This window comes from Lepidochelys kempii, chromosome 2 (genome assembly GCF_965140265.1).
Source record: "Lepidochelys kempii isolate rLepKem1 chromosome 2, rLepKem1.hap2, whole genome shotgun sequence".
Lineage (NCBI taxonomy): Eukaryota > Metazoa > Chordata > Testudines > Cheloniidae > Lepidochelys > Lepidochelys kempii.
Genome location: NC_133257.1, coordinates 137,267,898 through 137,277,518, shown reverse-complemented (window position 1 = coordinate 137,277,518; position 9,621 = coordinate 137,267,898).

Genomic DNA, 9,621 nt, shown 5'->3' with positions numbered 1-9,621 from the left:
CCAGTTCTGGTGTCCACAATTTGAGACAGATGCTGATTAATTTGAGAGAGTTCAGAGAAGAACCACAAGAAAGATTAAAGGATTAGAAAACATGCCTTATAAAGATCGGTTCAAGGAGCTCAATCTATTTAGCTTCACAAAGAGAAGGTTAAAAGATGAGCATAAGAGAACAACTATTTGCTAATGGGCTCTTCACTGGAGCAGACAAAGGTATAACAAGATCCAATGGCTGTGAGTTGAAGCTAGACAAATTCAGACTGGAAATAAGGCGAACATTTTTAACAGTCAGGAACTGAAGTAATTCACCCAGGGTTGTGATGGATCCTCCACAACTAGCATTTTTAAAATCAAGATTAGCTCTTTTTCTAAAATATGCGCTCTAATTCAAACAGGAATTACTTTAAGGGAAGTTCTATATAGACTAGATGGTCAGAGTTGATTTTTCTGAGCTTGGAATCTTTGACTCACTAAGGAGTTTGAAATTTGTCCATTTTTGTTTCTCTTTTCCGCCCTTCCTCTTGTCTTGTCTTTTCTTTTCTCTTCTCTTGTTCCATTTCTCTCTGCTGCTCTTCTTCCTGAGGCAGGTGGGGCTGTTCTCCAGCTGTCATTGTAGGAGGCCCTCACAAAGACGTGGGGCTGGAATCGTGCGCTGACGGAGATCTCCACCAGAGTGATCTCCTGTCCTGACTAGTGCTGTCTTTTGGCCACCTGTTGAGAATGCTCAGCCTCCAGTCCCTGAGAGTCTCCATGCTGGTTGGGTGAGCTGGGCGTTATTACTGAGTTAAAAGGCAGTTAAAGTCATTGTTGGCTGAGTGCAGTGAGCCGTAATGCTCAATTTGATGGCATTTCTTTGTCTGTCTGTAATGCAATAATTTTTGAAGACTATGTCCAATTGATTCCAAAATTTCAGGGAATTTCTAGGCAGGCATCAGTGGGAAGAACCTTGTTGATTCTGGTGACAACTAGAAAAAGAAACCACCAGCAAAGCTTGGTTTCTGCACTGTGCCCATTTAATTGGTGCTGCCGGTAGAGGTGCACTGTGACATCAGATTTAACTTAGCCAGTCAATGCTAATTCTGTGCAGGTGATTTTCATAATTCAACCCCATTGGTTAAAAGGAGTCAGCAAATCATTCCGCAGGTTTCAATGGCAGAGATGACCAAGACAGGTAGCAGGTTTAGGGTTTATGCTCAGGTTTATTGGAGTGAAATCAGTGATGCGTGGCTGAGTTACCCCTGATGTCACAATGCAGCCTGTACAGGCTACTCTGCCTGCAGCGCCACAGGGGCAGTGACTGTCAAGGGGAGGATTTTGTTGTTCTGAAACTTATAAAACAAGAAGAGGAGAAGAGGAATGGCTTCCATGATTTGACAATAAAATATAGGTTTTACAGCATTATCCAGTGTAATTGGTACTGGTTCAGCAGTGGGAACTGGGCCTACATAACAAAAAAAGCGTTCAACTCTCTTTTAAGAATGAGTAAATAATTCATAACAAATTGGTGATATGATGAATTTTGCTGCCTTCTGTTCTTCAATGGAATATGAGCAGTTTCTGATTCTCGTGAATGTAGTAGTTCTCCTACAATCAAGGTGATTAAAATGAATGGTTGTTTCAAAACCAAGAACCCCCTGTAGGTGTCTAACTCTCATGACCTACTCAAATCGCACTACTGCTAGGAGTTAGAGAAGTGTCTCTATCCCAAACAGAGGTGGTGAAACTGAGGTAAAGAGCAAGAGGTGTTTACACAGCAATGCTGTGGCCGAGCCAGAAAGAGAAGCATAAGAAAAAAACATTCATCAAAAATGTTTTGCATTTAAAAATACCCGATTTCTTAAAGAAAGGAAATTTTAGCTGTAGTTTGTGAACTGAATTGATACATTCTGGTCACCATGTTCTTCCAGATTTTTCAATGGGTAGATCTCATCCCCTCACACCTAGTGTTTATTCCTAGATTGAAGGAAGAAAACAAGTTTGCCTTCTTTGTCAACTCCCAGTGTTCTTTTTCAATTCCATTAACTAGTCATTGAACTGAACTAGATGAATAAAGTGAAAGGGAGAAACTATTCCTTCTGCACTTTCACAGGAAGGGCTACTGCTGTCTAAAGCTGTTCTAGCACTTCCATGAACTCTGGTTCCGGATGCTTCAGTCGTTTGACTCTCCTTAAAACTTGGCAGTAAACATGTACTACTTAAGATGGATTTCTTTCTATTCTCTTGAAATTATTTTAAGAGATGATAACAAATTTAGGCCTTAACATAGATTGTCAAATTCAAATTGAATTTGAAGCAGGCTTATTTTTAACGAAAAAACCCATGGTGAGTTTAATTTGAAAAACCCGGTTCATATTTTAAAAACCCTCTATTGTTAATCCACCTGGCGAGGGACGGAAAAGCCTCCTAGCTCAATTCCCACCCCAAGAAGGGCTGATCCTCAATCCAAGGTCTAGGGCTGGGCTCCTCACTCTGTACAGGATTGAACTGAAAGCCCAGATCTAAACTCTAGGAATTTGGATCTGACCGATGAGGGTCCAGTGCTGCATAGCACTTACAGAACGACTTTTCCTGGGTAAATCTCAGCACTTTACAATAGTGAGTAAGTATTAGATCCTCATTTTACTGCTGGGGACTGAAACACAGAGACGGGGAATGGCTTGCCCGAGGTCCCATAAGTCAATAGGAAAATGGCCACTGAAAGCCAGGAGTCCTGACCCCCAATCCTCTGCCTCAGTCTCTCCAGCCGGTCACACTCCCTCTCAGAGCCAGCGAGACTGGGAACAGGGTCCTGCTTGCAATTGCCAGCTCTGGAAAAGAATGTTCCTCTAGTGGTTAGTGTAGGGGCCTGGACACAGAGCTCCTGGGCTCCATCCCTGGCTCTGTCACTGACTCCCAGTGTGACCCTGAGGCAGTGGCTTCCCCTGCCCAGGCCACAGTTTTCTATCAGTGGGGTTGGAGTCCCTCCCCTACAGCCCTTGGCTTGTCAGGCTTCAGGAATGTGTGTGAGGTGCTAGGAGACCTTGAGATGGGAGGCGTCCTGCCCGCAGTATGTCAGAGTTCTGGATCCCGGCTGCTAGCCTGAGTTTAACCATCCCTTGGCAATAAAACATGATTTTGTTTTCACAGCCACTGTTGGTCTCCCTGCTGGCAGGGCATTGTGCAGCTCCCTTTTCAGCCCACCTTGGTGCGGGAGAGCAAGGAAGAGGGCCAGGAACAGACCAAGTCCTGAGCATCTGCCACCCAGCACTGCGCCATCTAGACCTAGTGAGTGGCAGGTAGCATTTCCTCAGAAGCTTCTCTGTTCTGCTTGGGGAGAGGCAGAAATGGTGGGAGGAGGAGGGGGGATCTCCTCCCGGTGAGACTAGATTTGCTAACACAGCCCCCTGCAGCCCTTTGATCTGGGCCTGGGCAGCGTGTTTCTTGCAGGGTGTTCTCCAGAGCCATCTCCAGCATGGTGGAAATAGCCCAGCAATAGGGCTCCCAGCCCTTCCCTTGTAGGAGTCTCTGGAGGGTCAGACCCTGCCAGCTGCTGAACACCCACTTTCCCACTGAACTCAGTGGAAATTGAGGGGGACTCATGCCTCATATGATTGGAACCTTGTGAAGTTTAGCTGGGGACGAGTTCCCAGGGCAAACTCAGACTCCTTCCCGGGTTCTGGTCTTTCTCTAGCCAGGGAGGGCATGTGGCCTGGGCAGGAGGAGGGAGCTACTTGTCCAAACAGTCTGAAAACCCCACTGCTCTGAAAGGATGAGACTCCCCCTGTGTCACAGTGCCTCAGTGGGGAGGGGGAGCTTTGGGAGCAGCCTGTGCTGTGAGCTTCTGCCAGCGGGTGTAGATTGCAGTCCCTGTGCCCCGTGGTGGGGCGTGCAGTCAGGGGGAGTTGCCTCAGTGTAGGAGAGGTGGGGGCGGAGCAGACAGGCCCGTTAGTGAGAGGCTGCCTTGACCCCAGACTCACGGCTGCTCCCCACTCGGTTCCAGGATGAAGAGGCTGAAGCAGATGCTGGGAAGAAGGCTCCAGAGCCACTGGGAAGCAGCTACCGGCTTCCCCAAGAGGAGAGCGGCCCCTCTGTCCCCGCTGTCGGGGAAGCAGCTTGTGGCCAAGCCAAGTGGTGGACGTGCCTGGCGTTCTGGAGGAGGAAAACGCCAGCTTCCAGGACAGGCCCTGAGGCACCTTCGGGGCCAAAATGGAGGTGGTCCAGGGTGCGGCTCTGCAGGAGGGAGCCAGGACAGGGTGGGAGCCGGGCAAGGCAGCTCTGGGGCTTCCTCTCCAGGAAGCAGAGGAGCCAGGAGCCCAGCGCCAGGGCCCAGCAGGAGCCATGCCCCTGCCTGGCCACTAAAGAGTCCCCACCCTGCCTAGGACAGGAGATGGGGCAACCCCTGCTCTAGCACCAGCAGCTCCACCTACTCCCAAGGGGCCAGCAGCACCTCCGAGGAGTGTGAGAGCCTTGAGGCTGGAGGCTCCCACAGTACTGGTGAGGGGAGACCCAAGGGAAAGGGAGAGTGACTGGGACCGGGGCGGGCTAGTAACACCGTGTGCCCATTGGTTCAGAAAGGCGTCAGGTCTCAGCCACGTGAGCCCTGCTGACACTAGTGGGAGTGGCACAGCCATGCCCGGTGCAGGGCATTCTTGGCGGAGTCGGGGGCACTCCAGCCTCCCGGACCTCTGATGATTTTGCTGGGGTGGCCTGACTGCCATGGGGCCCTGAAGCTGATGGGGCTGAGGGCATCTCTGGGAGGGGCAGGGTGAGGCCCTTTCTGCCCTGGGGTTCCTTACATAGGAGCGGGGCACATTAAGCCTTCTCTCTCCACTGCACCCCGTCCTTCCCCTCGGCAGCAGCAGCAGTCACCCTCTGTCCTCCTCTGCCTGGTGCAGGGAGCCCCAGTGTCCGGCTGGAGGTTGAGGAGGAAGAGGAGGACGTGTCCCCAGAGGAAGCTGCCATCAGGGTCATCCAGCAGCATCACCAGGGCCGAGATGAGGTACAATCGAGTCTATCCATAACCCCCATTATCTGTGACCCCGAAGAGAGGGTGTTTCTCCCACGCAGGCCATGGTCTCCTCTCCCCACATCCATTGTCCCAGTAAGAAGCCCTGCCTTGCAGGAGGACACTGTGATTCTGGGCTTTTCCTGTCCAACCCAAAGGAGGACCTGGGCCCTGGAGCCGGTTTGGGTGGAGTGGGGAGGTCCCTACCTAACAGGCTCTCTCCCTCCCCCAGTGCCACTCCTCATCTGTGCAGGACAGGGTCAAGCAGCTCCGCTTCCTGCACGCTATCCCCACTCTGTGCTTCCCTGCACAAAAGCAGGGGCAGGACACCCTGCAGCTGCACTGCTCCAAAGCGTCCCCTGTGGAGAGCATTGCGGTGAGTGAGACCCCAGTTGGGAGGGAGTTAGACATGAGACTAAGAGAGGCCTCCCCTGGGCCAGTTCTGGGAGATGGTGGGGCTGGAGGGGGCAGCAGAGGACAGGGATTCTTGGGGCTGAGGATTGGGGAGCAGGGGAAGGGGAAATTCTGTCACAGACACAGAGCTGGCAGTGGGGAATAGTAGGGCCGGAGGGGCGGCTAAGGGGAGGAAAGAATTGGGTGGTCCCAGCTGGAGAGGGAGGGAGTAAGTTTGAAAGGTGGAAGGAATGTGGGGGCCCAGCTGGATTGGCTGGGCGGGGGGCAGGGTTATACTGGCAGCCTCCTCTCTTGGAAGTGTCTGTGGGTCAGTGGGGCCAGGATCTCATCCTCTGCTTTTGTCTTCTTTGGGTCTCCCAAGAGCTGATTAAAGACGTATCCCTGGAGTCTGAGCTAAGCTCCATCCTCTCGAGCTCTATGGCTGCAGTTTGCCACCTCAGCTACCAGGACCCTCCTGTCCAGCGGCCCTAACCCAGGAGTCACAGATCCTCCCACTCCCCCTCCGGTTGTGGCTGTGCACATCCTCCGGCCAAGGAGGCGGGAACGTTCACTCTTTCCAGGCTGGGTGGTTCATTTCACTCCAGTAACATTACAGTGGCCTTAGGGAGAAGATCATTGGGGCGGGGGACATATAATAGGGGCAGCAGGGTCCAGGGTGAGATCAGGGGAACGGGCCCTGTTTCAGCCCTGCCAGTGTCTGGCTCTGTGACTTCAGCCTGGTCACTAGTCTCGTTGGCACCTCCATTTCCGTTTTTGCTGGCCGGTGCCTATTTCCCTCATGTTTCATGTCCATGGTGATGCCACTCTGGTTACTGCAAAGTCGAATTGAGGCTCCTCTTTCCTGCCAGCAAACTGGACCTGGAGCTGGAATCAGGCCTCCTGCGAGCTGTCCTGTGCAGTGTTTTTACCATGCGCCCAGGGAAGGACACTGTTCCCTTCCGGGTACGTCACTATCCTACTTCTCTGTTGTAGGAGCGGTCCTGTGGTCCCTACTCCCTTAGTTTGGTGGAGCTGCTGAAAATAGGGGAGGGGTGAGCAGAGCTGGGAACAGGCCCGGGGGTTAACAAAATGGCAGAGAGCGCCCTTTCCCTCCAGAGGGGATAGTGTTACCCGCCCTTGGCAGATCCTCTCCCTCCTTCCTCATTCTGTGCTTCGCTGCCTGGACTCTGTCCGGGCGCCTCGCTCCCATCCATTGTAGTTTGGCTGTTCCATACCCTGCTAGGTCCCTGGCCCTCTGCAGAGAACTGCTAAGGGCAAGGATTGAAGAGCCAGCTGGCATCCGGCCATGAACTCTTGCTAAGTGTCCCTGGGGTGATTTGAATGGGAGAGGCCAGGATGTGTCTTTGGGGTCTTGCCAGGGCTCCCCAGAGAACCCTTCGAATCATCCTCTGACCAGCGTAGCCCCAGATCCCATAACGGACGGGTGCTCCCTCCCCTTGCAGGCTCTGCCCAAGGCCTATACAGACAGCATGGATGTCATGCTGAGGAGCCTCCTGACAGAAACCCCCACCATGGACAAGCTGGAGCACCTCTTGGAGGTGAGCACAATGGCAGGGTCTGGGGGAATGAGAGACTGAAAGTCCTGTGAGATCCAGGACATGGGCCTCTTAGAAAAGTCACTGGCTCCTTTCTAGGAAGACCCTGAGTACAGGAGGATCCTCAGGGAATCAGCTCTTCTGATATGGACGCTGCAGTTCCCAAAGGGATTGTCCTCACGGCCACTCCCTCCATCCCACCAAGACCTTTGCATCTGGGAAGGGTCCAGGGCATGTGCCTTGATCCTGATGTGCTGTTCATGGATCAGGTACAGAGAGGATGGACCAGCCCCAGGCCTAACATTTTCCCCAGCTAGAGAGACAATGACAGCCTGTGCCCAGCAGGACCTGGGCAGCATCCTGGTTGCAAGAAGCCCCTTTTAAAGTTCTGCGATCAGCCAGTCAGCTCTTCCACCCTGAGCACAATGTCTCAGCCCCATGGGGAGGGGAAGAGACTCGTTTGTAGAGCATGTGCACCTGCCTCCTGACCCTCACCTGCCTCCTTCTCCCACAACATGTCAATTTCTGGATGCACTCCAGAGAGAAGCAAGAGAGAGCCAGGGCCATACGGAGTAGCACTGCCCTGCGGCAATTCACTGCTTGCCTCCCTGGATTTGATGTAGGTGACCTTTGACCCCGGCATCCTGCAGAGGCAGGGCTGGCTCTGACAGGCTGTGGGATTTGCAGCTGCAGGGGTTCGAGATTTTGATGGCTCCTGTGTGGAGCCAGAGTCAGAACTGAGATTCAACCATGCTTGAGTCACGTCCCTCATCTCCTGGCTAAGTTTTTCCCCCTGGGTCTGTAAGGGACTGTGCTCCAGAGCCCACTGGCTGGCAGATTCATGCTTGGCCTCAGGGCCCTTGTCATTCTGGAGCAGCTGAGGAGCGAATCCTCATAGAGGGCCCTTTCCCTGGTCCCTTTATTCCAAGCTCCCCTGGGGGCAGAGAGAATGAGATCTCTAGCTGTAGCTCCTCTCCCCCAGCCCCTCCTACAGATGGAGTGGGAGGAGAGAGACTCCTGGCCCAGGGCAGATGGAGAGCTGAAGGTAGAATGTTGATGGATTCCCCTCTCCTCCTCCTTCCATCAGAGCTCATCTGACTTCCCCAAGGTGGGCTACCTTGTGGCACAGCTGGGTCTGTATATCACTGACCCACCAGATGACATCAGCCGGCAAACCAAGGGTGGGATTTACTGGCTCTACCAGCTACCGCTGCAGAAGAGGGGTAAGAAACCCAACTGGGCAATGGCACCTTATAGAAATGAATCCTCAGAGACTACCTGCAGATGGACATTGGGACTCCTATAGAACTAAGGCCTCTCCTTGTAGACCAACCGGAACTGGGCAGACGGACCCCAATAGAAACAAGCTCCCTCATTTGGGACTCATTTTGCTGGGCAATGGGAGCCTATAGAAAGAAGCCCCCTCCTCTGAGATGGACCCCAACGTAGATGCTGATTATTTCTCTCCCTGCTCCCTGAATCAGGGAGATGAGTGTGAAAGTGCCAGGGAAATTGGCTGTTTTATCTCCGAGCCCAGCTCTGTCCCCCACCCCAGGGAAATCAGCCCATCCATGGGGCTGCCAGCTGGTGAGGGGACAGGAATGGAGCTATTGGGACACATGGAGGGAAAGAGCCCATAGGGAAGTCAGGGGCAGGAGCAGGGACGACAGGGGACCCACCCAAAACTCGTAGGATGTCACCAGTTGGTTACCTAGGGCCAGATCTTGACTACAGTGGGAGTGGGGGGTTCTCAGCATTAGATGCCGTCATTTTCAGGCACTCACTCCCAGAACACAATGACCGTAAGGGTCACCTGATTTCTGTGATGAATGGGACAAATCCCCCTCCAGGTACTAAACCACCTGGTGGGGACCCTGCGATTTCATGGGGGCATGGATGCTGCGAAGCCCCAGCCAGTGAGCACCCAGTAATGGGAACAGAAGGAGACAGACACTGAAACCAGAATGGCAAACCTCACAAACCTGCGTGTCTTTCTCCCCAAGGGTTGAACATCAGAGATGCCAAGGAGCTGTGGTGCCGGGAGGGGCTCGAGATCACCAAGCGCCTTGGTTACAGGAATATGGCCAAGGTAGGGGAGGTAAGGACTCTCAGCTGGTGCATTGTAGCAGCTCAAATGCGGAGCTGTGTCTCCCTGCAGTGGCTGTGTCCTGGATACAGGGCCAGAGTCTACTCCTTATTTCCAGCTGACAGTGTTCAGCTGCAAGAGGCTGAGGATCCTGGGTTGGAGCTTTGCTAACGGCCATGGTTTGTGTGTGTTACATGGATCCATTGATAGGTGGCATAACAGGAAACCTCTAGGACCTTGAGTTAATGGCGGATGGTGTCTCGAGGGATCCGGCTTCGCTCACCGACTCCCTGGCTGACACCTGAGTATCCGAGATGGGAGCCACTGGGTCAGTGAGTTGGGAAGGATACACCCAGCTATTGCGTGACCAGATCCTTGTTGGATCCCTGCACCCTGTGGAAGAACAAGAAGGGTGTGGAGTTTGCTTAGCACCATCATGAGTCAGGAAGCAGTATCTGCGCCTGCCCTGGGGCTTGGGTCAGAGACACTGAGCTCCTACCCTGGCCTGAATTACTTCACCATACGTAAGGCTCATGGAAATATCAGTGGGGTGGGGAGTGGGGAACGGAGGCAGTTCTGAAAGGCCCGTACCTCTAGCATGTGAG